We start from the raw sequence: 9279 nt of genomic DNA on the forward strand, positions 1-9279 counted from the left end.
TATATATATATTTATTTCATTCTTTTTTTTATTTTTTTTTATATATATATTTAAACTGTTTGTTATTTTTTACTTATTATTAGCCTCCCCCCCCTTTTTTTTCATATGTCTATAATTTTATATAAATATTGACGAGAATTATTTCGATGGTTCTCTCTTATTGCTAAGCCTACAACGATAGCCTCTAAGAATATCCTCCATCTTAAATTATTTAAGAGCAGGACGTGTGTATAAAACAAAAATAATAAAATTTAAGTTTGAAAATTAAAGTATATTTGATTAAAAGTGATAAAACTAAATTAATAAATGTCAAGCACACTTACAGAATTTCGAATAGTCTTTCGATTGTCAACACACGCCATTTGCCGACTCGCACTGAACTCTGGGAAGTGAGCTAGTTAATATGAAGTGTACTTTAAGCAACCTTAAAACAAGCTTAGATATAAATAAAATGACTTCATACACCTCAATAAATACTTCACTCTCTTTAGTTGAAATAAGGTATATTTTTTGTACCTCGCAAATACCTCACTCTCGTTAGTTGAAATAAGGTTGATTTTTTTATACCTTATAAATATCTCTTACACTTGTAACAAGTGTAAGAAAAACAACCTCGTATACCTTAAAAATCACCTTATCAGTCTGGTTGATTTGAAGTGAGTTTAAAACAAACTCAAAATAGGCTTAGGTGTAAATAAAATGACTTCATATGCCTCAATAAATACCTCACTCTTTTTAGTTGAAATAAGGTATATTTGTTATACCTCGTAAATACCTCACTCTCTTCAATAGAAAAAAGGTATATTTTTTTACACTTCGTAAATACCTCACTCTCGTTAGTTGAAATAAGGTAAAAAATTTTGTACCTCAAAAATACCTCTTTTGTTACGAGTGTCAGAAAATCAACCTGGTATACCTTGAAAATCACCTCATCAGCCGAGTTGATTTGAAGTTGATTTTAAACAACCTCAAAATAAGCTGAGGTATATATAAAATAACCTCGTACACCTTATTTACAACCTTTACGAGGTATAATTTTTATTGCTGTTTTCTCAGCAACCTTAAATATACCTCAAATCAACCGTGATACCTCAAAAATACCTCAAATCAACCTTAAATATACCTTAAATTTTCGTAAGGGATAGCCTATAGCTCTAGTGCGACGTAAACAAACAACAACTCGCTAATGGTGAAAGCAAAAATTTGCCTAATGTTGCCATGGGTAAAGTGTTCTGCTAAGCGCCGCCTGTAGCCCATTCCAACAGCCAATATTACAATATGAGCCGAACAGGTGGCCGAGTGGTTAGCGTGTCTGACTGCGGAGCCATTGGCCGCTGGTTCGAATCCTGCTCAGGGCATGGATGTTTCTTTCTCTCTCTGTGTTCTATGTCTTTTCCTCTTGGTGTGTGAATGTGACCCGCCCTATAAACGGGTTTGTGGTTGTGTGACGTGGGCGAAGCTGCTCCACCGCCGTAGCTTCGCCACAGGTGCCCACTGGGTAACGAGAAGAGAGTAGCAGTTCTGGCATTTATGTGGCCAATGGGACAAACCCCAAGTGCCCGCCATTAAAAAAAAAAATCAATATTCGATTTTTTTGGGGGGGGGAGTACATTTTACAGTACATTTTTTTAATATACCATATACAAGACGTCCCACATGTCCGTCCCTAATCTATATATATATTAAAATCCCTGATAAAAATAAAGGGAAAAAATATGGCGAATTTTGCAAATTATTATTTAAGCGAAGAAAGAGGAAAACGCGATCTAAATTTGTGGTGTAACTACCACTACAAATATTAAATACCAAATCACTAGTACTTAAGCCGTGTTAACTTGATTCCATCAAAAAGTACCTTTTGATAGATGAAAACTGACATAGTCGATATTAAATCCCCTGAATGGTGAGCTCCGGACGTGATATGAACTTGCCAGCATTGATAGATGGTTCACATAAAACAGTTGATTTGCCAAAAATGTAGTGCTAAAAATATTTCCGGTAAAGTAAATATAAGTCTTCCGGTCAATAAACAAAATTTCAGAAAAAATAATAATAATGTGCGAAATATTAAATATAAACAAAAATTAAGAAAATCTATAACGAACAAAAATGATATAAATCAAAATAAAAATAAAGCATAAATCAACTGGTGGTAATCGTTAATCGAATTCTATCACAGATAAAATTCTGGAAGTGGAGTAATGTGGTGTAACTTACCACTACAAATATTAAATACCAAATCACTAGTATATAAGACATGTTAACTTGACTCCACCAAGAGGCACCTTTTGATAGATGAAGGTTGGCATCGTCGATAATTTAAAATATTTTTGTAATTACACTCCAAAAAAAATTAAAAAATCTTAGTTAAAACTAAAACAAGACAAATTTTAGGAATATTAGAGAAATATAATTCAAATATCATTAAATGATATTAAATATTTATGTCAGAACACATTTTAAACATATCAGCAAAATATCCATTACAATATCACAAAGCGATATCAGATGTCTGTATCTTTCTAATATTCATCAGACATCAAAAAAAAAAAAAAAAAATGTAAGCCAACTCAGGCGCAACATGATTATTCCAAATTTGCTCATTACTGTTGAATGATTTTAACGTCTCGGTAAATAAGGACGTAAAATTTTTGTTAATAAGATTCTTTAACTTAAATCCACCCCCCACCCCCAATCATAAAAGGTGAGTTTATTTTCCTTATTATTAATTGTCTATGGTATTTATATGCTACTTTCCATAATACCTTAACGAAGTACGCACATGTGCCTAAGCATTGTTTTCGGATCATCATTTATCCTTTCAGGGGCGGTGGAACAAAATGTACCCCACTTATTTTAGGGAATAATATAAACCACTTAAATTATAATAGTTTTCACCTCTTAAATTATGTGGTTTTAAAAAACTACTTTAAATTTTAAGAAACATATAAATGCAGCAAATCGCTTCATTTTCATTGGCAGGTCATACATTGAGGGAGGGAGTGGTAACCCTTATGAAAATTTAAGGTATATTTAAGGTTGATTTGAGGTATTTTTGAGGTATTAAGGTTGTTTTGAGGTATATTTGAGGTATATTTAAGGTTGCCGAGAAAACAGCAATAAAAATTATACCTCGTAAAGGTTGTAATTAAGATGTACGAGGTTGATTTATATATACTTCAGCTTGTTTTGAGGTTGTTTAAAATTCACTTCAAATCAACCGGACTGATAAGGAGATTTTTAAGGTATACCAGGTTTATTTTCTTACACTTGTAACAAAAGAGGTATTTTTGAGGTATAAAAATTTTTACCTTATTTCAACTAACGATAAAAAGGTATTTATTGAGGTATATGAAGTCATTTTATTTATACCTAAGCTTATCTTGAGGTTGTTTTAAATTCACTTCAAATCATCCAGACTGATAAGATGATTTTTAAGGTATACGAGGTTGTTTCTCTTACACTTGTAACAAAAGAGGTATTTATGAGGTATAAAAAAATCAACCTTATTTCAACTAACGAGAGTGAGGTAATTACGAGGTATAAAAAATATACCTTTTTTCTACTAACGATATTGAGGTATTTATGAGGTATAAAAAAATATACCTTATTTCAACTAAAGAGAGTGAGGTATTTATTGAGGTGTTGAAGTCATTTTATTTATACCTAAGCTTGTTTTAAGGTTGCTTAAAGTACACTTCATATTAACTAACTCACTTCCCAGAGTTCCATGCGAGCCGGCAAATGGCGTGTGTGTTGACAATCGAAAGTCTATTCGAAATTCGGTAAGTGTGCTTGACATTTATTAATTTAGTTTTATCACTTTTAATCAAATATGCTTCAATTTTGAAACTTAAATTTTATTATTTTTGTTTTAACGACGCGTCCTGATCTTAAATAATTTAAGTTGGAGGATATTCTTAGAGGCTATCGTTGTAGGCTTAGCAATAAGAGAGAATAACCGAAATATTTCTCGTCACTGTTTTGGGTAACATTACTGGTGAATCGTTACAGCAGGTTATGCACAGTATATTTTATTGTTTGTAGTTCAGTCAAATAGAACTATTCTTTTTATTTTGCTTAAATGTATATGTTTTAACGTAGCAGTATGCACGCTGATTAATTGAGAAAAATGTTCACAATTTCTCTTATAAATAAATCATTGAAAATTGAAAGATTTTTAAAATAGCAATTTTGCTTTGAAATTCTACTATAGCTGTATGCTTATCGTTTGGATATTTGTTGCAAAGTTTATATACATATCTCTCTCTCTCTCTCTCTCTCTGTATATATATATATATATATATTTACAGAGCTTATCCACAGTTCCCTGATATTACTGAGATGGCCTAGGCTGTAAATAGCACATGCGCGGCGGCGCAGAAGAAGAGACAAGCAAGCTACTGCTCAGCCTTCCCCTAGGATATAGTTCTGAATTTATACCTAAAAGAAAAAGTAATCTCTCCTAATAAACTACAGAATTTATGTAATTGTTGATAACAATAGTTTGCTAGATATTTGATAATTGAAAACTAGTAACTGTACTAGCTCACTTCTTCATGTTTGATCACAAAACTGCTATTTTCACTACATGTTATTTTCTCGCATTTTACCCACGTTAATTATTTACTAAGCAGATTGTTATTACTTATTAGAATATTGGGCAGAATGAAATTAAATCCGATTTCAAGTTTATATGACAATTTGTTTCAAGGTTATGAGCTTTTTCATGCAGCTGTTTATGGTTCACTACTTCAAAAATGTGCGAATTTCGGAAATCTTAAATATTTTAGAAATAAGTCAGTATAGTATGCAATTTTAATCCTGAATTGAATAAAATCAATTGCAAATAAAAACATTTATTGTTGAAAGTAATATGCATTATTTTGAGTTTCATCCTATGGGATGTGTATTTATATTTAAACAAGTGTTTGTAACAACTAACTATTAGTTTTATTCTGCTCGGTATTATAAGTTATATAGGAGATATTATACTCAACTTATTTTAAAAGTATTATTTCAAATCATTCTCTCTTAGACATTTTCCTCACATAAAATTACTCACAACTTTAAAATAAATGCTCCTTATCAGCTTGTAATTTGTTCTATTCGATTGAGTGTAAAAAAAGAATAAAAATTGGTACATAACTTTAAAATTTTAATTTATTAAACGATTGTAGATTCTTGATTACATTGATTAAAAATTATTAAAATAACTATTTTTTAAGAAACTCTGATGTGATTGACAATAACATAAGTCCTTTTCAGAATCAGCGTCAAAAATTTAAAAAAAAGCTGCTAGTTTCATGAAGTCTGACAAAAAGTTGAAAAATATAGACTAGGTTTATTGAGTTTAAAGATTTTTAAAAAAGAAAGGGAAGGAAATCTAATTATTAAACTTACAAGTACCATAATGTTACAGATGTATAGAAAAATAAAAAGTGTTAAAATTGCATAATAAGATTGGAATTATACAGGGTGTTTATAAAGTCCCGGACCCATTTTGATGTTTAATAACTCATAAAATAATAAAGATAGATTAAAATTAATAACATTAATGGTTAGATAGACTCAAAAAGTTTCATGACCCTTGTCAATGAACTTCCACGTGTGCCCCCTTCGTCGCACGGAGAATATCAAGTCGATAGTCAATTTCACGAGAGGTAGCTTTCTTTTTTACAGAAAAGACAATCTCATCAGTCGTATACTTAGACATGTTGGAAAACTTCGTATTTCCACAACTAGAAGAGCTTCAGCCACATGTCTTTTTGCAACAAGATGGTGCACCACCTCATTGGGGTATCATCGTTCGTAGTTCTTTGAATGACCATTTTACAGGAAGATGGATTGGGCGAGGAGGTCCAATTCCTTGGCCACCCAGATCACCTGATATAACGCCGCTGGACTTTTTTCTTTGGGGATTTATAAAGGACAATGTTTACAGGAGGATCGTGTCGAACATTGATGGCCTAAAAGCCAGAATTACAACCGCAATAGCCTCTGTGGATGCCGACATGCTTGCCGCTACCTGGCGTGAAATTGACTATCGACTTGATATTCTCCGTGCGACGAAGGGGGCACACGTGGAAGTTCATTGACAAGGTTCATGAAAGTTTTTGAGTCTATCTAACCATTTATGTTATTAATTTTAATCTATCTTTATTATTTTATGAGTTATTAAACATCAAAATGGGTCCGAGACTTTATAAACACCCTGTATATTTGAATTTCTGTAAATGTTGTTAATGGTAATACTGTCTTCAGTGTATTTTATTTTGTGGCTGTGATACATGTCATGCTTTTTAGCTACGAGGATTGAATAGAAATGGCAGAAGATATTTATCTGAAAAGGAAAATTAATTTCATCCAGTTAATTTAAATGATAAAAAAAATACTTTCTAATATTTTAAGACCTGCCACTATTATTGTAAATATGACTTTCTTACTAATTTATATTTTTTTTCCTTTTAGGTTCCAATAATTACAAGTTTCAACATGTAGACGGAAACAGTATTTAAAATAATTTTGTTGGTTTGTAAAAAAAGTGAAATTTTAGTTTTAAATAAAAGTACTTTGAATTTCAGCTGACTAATTATTTAAATTTGTAGTTTTATAGCTTTAAAAATTCAAGCACCTTAGACAACTATCTTCTAAAAATACGAGTATGAGTTCCCATAAATAATTTTTACTAACTGTAGAATTTGGATAAGTGTTATTTTAAGATGATTTAAATCAATCTATTAAAATTATAGAAGAATTATGCATTTGAAACTTTCTTTTATAGCTTAACAAAAGAAGCAATTACTGCCGAAGGTTTAATATTAAAAATTTCAGGTTGATAAATGATCTCTACTAGTGAAAAAAATGTAATGTACATTATTCTTCATATAATATATATAATATCTTTATATATATATTATATTTTTTATATAGTGAGTCTAAAAATTAATAAACTAGGTGGTCCGTATAACACCTCACCTTCGTAAGTGCTAAAAAAAACATCTTTGGTTGATAAATTAATACTTCTAAAAATACAAAAATATATACTTGAGGTTACGAAATAATAACTTAAGGTAGAACATGGAACACATGGCGCTAATTAAAAATAACCTTTCCAATTGTTGAAAATACACTTCAGGTTGATTTATAACAACCAGAAGTGTAAAATGGCCCACCTTAGGTTGAAAAATATATACCTCTACAAGCATAAAATTATATACCTGAGGTTGAAGAATAATTACCTGAGGTAGAACAAAATACATTTGAGGTTGATTTATAACAACCAGAAGTGTAAAACGACACACCACAGGTTGATAAATATATACCTCTACAAGCATAAAATTATATACCTGAGGTTGAAAAACAATTACCTGATGTCGAACAAAATACACCTGAGGTAGATTTATAATAAGCTGAAGTGTAAAATGACACACCATAGGTTGAAAAATATCTACCTCTACAAGCATAAAATTAGATACCTGAGGTTGAAAAATAATTACCTGAAGTCGAACAAAATACACCTGAGGTTGATTTATAATAACCTGAAGTGTAAAATGACACACCTTAGGTTGTTGAATAAATACTTCCACAAGTGTAAAAAAATATACTTCAGGCTGAAACATATATACCTCTGGAGGTATATTTAAGGTATATTTGAGGTTGATTTTAAGGTATTCATTTGCACCCTTTTCAACCTTTACGACGTATTTAAACAACAACCTCCTTTATACCTTTAAAATATACCTCGTTTATACCTCATTTATACCTCGATTTTTTCATAAGGGAAGTACGAGGCATGATAGAGGCAGATTCCCATACTTTTGCTTTTGCATGCGCACATCACGTCTGCGCCTCCTTACCCAAAAGTGTATGAATTCGCCGAATGTAGGAATCTTTCTTACCACTTGCCACCTCCGTGTATGGTCGTCCATGGCTCTTTTCACTAAAAATTTTGCTCACATTTTTCTACCCCACAATCCCAGGTTAACTACTATACCAAGCAAAAATTTAACTAAAAACTCCTTGTTCATGCACACCTCTTGTTATATAACTTAAAGTTCATAATTATTTTTACCATCATCTGAATATTTTGCAAAAAGACTCTCAAAACTCTCAAAAATAGAGGAACTATCAAATAAAATATGTCTTAAAATAAAAACGTTATTGGAAAAATTATTGGAAGTTTGAAGTTATTTATAAAAGAAGAAGCTTCAGAATCTTAAATTAAAACGCTACGCTTCTCAAGCTGTGGGTGGAGGGTCAATATTTGATTGGTTCTCATCAGTTATATTATAAGGCTTTAGCCTTATATGCAAGTATAACTGTCCATAATTTCCTAAATTGTAATGTGAAATTTAAAGCTTTAATTTAAAGTCACAAGACAAAAAAATAAATAAATAAATAAATAATGCACCTACTAGTGACTTTTCTGTCTTCCATCGAACTGTTGAGTAACACGACCTAGAGGAGCAAAAATACTGAATACATATTGAAATATGTTTACAAACTGGTTTAGATACAAAAAATTTTTTAAAAAAGGAGCCAAAAAAATATGTTATTAAAAATGATAGAGAGATATTGTGAACATTTTGTCGTATCCAGTCAAACCCCGCTATAATGAACCTAAGATATAGTGAACACCCTGTTGTATCGAATTTTTATAGCTGTCCTTTCTGAGCTCACATTTACTAACGTTATTTTATACGCTTATAGTAGACGGTATGATTGGCAGTTCATTAATGGTGGACTCCAATTTCATTTCTTTAGTTTTTTTCTTTACCATTATTTCTCCAATTTAAAGTTTGCAGGAGTTGCGATTGCAAAGAGCAGCATTTTTTTAAGTCAAATCTTAGTTTTACATGCTTTTCGCTTTTGAAGTAGGGTGAACAAGTTGTTAAGCTGCACCTTCCTCTCCCCCCCACCCCCCATGTTAAAGAAATTCGGCAACATTTATTTCGAAAATGAAATCGGTATCATAAAGCTTGATTTTTTTTTTCTTCCCACAGTGGGCCAGAAGACCATGATCTTTGGCCTAAAGTCAAAAATTAAATTTCAACTAAAATATGTTTAGGCAGCTTTAATATCGCCCAAATTAAGTATTCATAATCATTCCAAACATTATAATTTACTTTTTGGACAGACGAGAGTACAATGTAGTGAAAAATATGTTAAAAAAATTTTTTTTTAATGTAACTTTTAAATTTATATTTCAGAAATACATATAGGAATTTCACCTTTCTGTTACATTTTTATCAGAGTAATTAGTCTGAAATTATAGTA

At 31.0% G+C, this 9279-nt stretch overlaps 1 long non-coding RNA gene across 2 annotated transcripts; it reads left to right on the top strand.

Annotated features, from left to right (window-relative positions):
* Nucleotides 1-3486: 3486 nt before the first annotated feature.
* Nucleotides 3487-6583, top strand: LOC122269013 (uncharacterized). Of its 2 annotated transcripts, none has more exons than XR_006224866.2 (3): nucleotides 3487-3785; nucleotides 4314-4455; nucleotides 6472-6583. It is a non-coding gene; the product is annotated as an uncharacterized lncRNA (long non-coding RNA). The 2 variants fall into 2 exon arrangements; XR_011638388.1 differs by having other exon boundaries at nucleotides 3549-3785; nucleotides 4314-6102.
* The last annotated feature ends 2696 nt before the right edge of the window (nucleotides 6584-9279 follow it).

This window comes from Parasteatoda tepidariorum, chromosome X2 (assembly GCF_043381705.1).
Source record: "Parasteatoda tepidariorum isolate YZ-2023 chromosome X2, CAS_Ptep_4.0, whole genome shotgun sequence".
NCBI lineage: Eukaryota > Metazoa > Arthropoda > Arachnida > Araneae > Theridiidae > Parasteatoda > Parasteatoda tepidariorum.